This window comes from Heterocephalus glaber, unplaced genomic scaffold (assembly GCF_053883595.1).
Source record: "Heterocephalus glaber isolate CG9 unplaced genomic scaffold, H.glaber_assembly_v1.0 deba00001610, whole genome shotgun sequence".
Taxonomy (NCBI): Eukaryota; Metazoa; Chordata; class Mammalia; order Rodentia; family Bathyergidae; genus Heterocephalus; species Heterocephalus glaber.
The window spans coordinates 2939889-2941571 of NW_028258381.1; positions in this window are offsets into that span (position 1 = coordinate 2939889).

Consider the following 1683-nt stretch of genomic DNA (forward strand, 5'->3'; position numbering starts at 1 on the left):
CATTATCAGCCACCATGTGGCACTGGAGATACAAAGTTCTCTTTATCTTCTCAACTGATGTTAGGAGGCAAAAGAACCCCGGAAAGACTCCCTGCTCACCTCTCTTCCTCCAAGCAGCAGTTGCATCTCCACCAACCTGCTAGATTGTGTGAAGAATCACCTTAGATTACCAGTAATGATCTCTAAAATTCACTGTGCATTCATTATGCACCAGGTACCACAACAAGTGCTGTGCGTGAATTTAACCTTCACTATGATCTTGTGAGGTAGGTCCTTATTGTTGTCCATGGTTTAGGTTTGTAAAGACATGTTCTTCCCAATGATTAAAACATGCCAGTAAGTGACAAAAGCAAAATTCAAATCCAAGTAATCTAATTCTAAGACCAAAGCATTTACTCAATCATCTGTTTGTTCATTCATTCATTCACAAGTAAGAGTTTGAGCTGACCCCACTCCCAGCTCATGGCAGACTGTTGGGCAAGTGCTATCTTGTGCATACATGTTGAGTGGTGATTATTGTTTATAAGAATTTCTATTTTCCTTTCTCCTGCTGTAGGCACCCATTCTTATGTGTTTAATGCTTATCTTTTACTTATATATATTTTGAAGATGTGCATTATGTTGTCTGCATACAAATATTTAATAAGTGGAAATGGTATTGCTCGAATTATGTCTTGTTTTTCACTCAGTGCTGTGTGTTTAAAGCTCCATATCCATTGCATCCTAGCACACTGATTCTCACATGCATGAAGCATATCATCACGTTTCACTACCCACTGGCCCAGGCTTGGTTGACCAGGTTTTCTCCTTATCTGCAAAGTGGTGTAGTGTATATCCATTTGTGTGGGTGCACCTATGCTTCTGTGTGGATATCTGTTAGAATTTCTCTGAAATATATATCTAGGAGTAGAACTGCTTAATCCAAAAGCATGCATGTATTTAATTTTACTAAATCCTTCTCCATTGCTGTGTAGAATAGATGTACCCATTCTTATTCCAACCAGAAATGCACTAGATTTTTATATCCTCAAGACCTTCTTTGAATGTCTGAACTACTTTGAATGTCTGAATTATGAAACATTAGGCATGCTATACAAGGTGTGATAGAAAAACGGTGAGTATTTAATTTTTAAAAATTCATTGCAGTAAAAATACTTTGCCATGTATCTCCTTCAATATGTCCCCTAGCTTCAAAGATACTTATCCCATCCCCTTGTCACTTTATGAAGCAGTTCTTTAAGTCCTCTTTCCTGAATGTCTGCAGTTGTGCTTTGTGGCTGCATTGATATCCTGAAACAATTCAAAATGTTACCCTTCATGGTCATTTTGACTTTGGGGAAGAGCTAGGAGTCACAGTGTGCCAGGTGTGGTGAATAAGATGGATGGGGACACCCTGTAATGTTTTTACAAGCCTGACTTTCCTTTGGATGGTACTTGGCAGCAGCATTCACTATACTTTTTGAATTTTTATTTTTATCGGTCAATATTTGCAGTACATAATGTTTACTCTCCTTGTGAAGAATTGACCCAGGTACACAATATATCCCTTTTTTATTCCTTTCCATTTCCTTCTCTTTCTCCTCCCTCTATCACTCAGTCCCCTTCTTTTTTGCAAAAGATTTATTTCCCTGTTTCATATTATCTTTTATTTTAACCTTTATTTATATTTTGAGTTTATCAAAT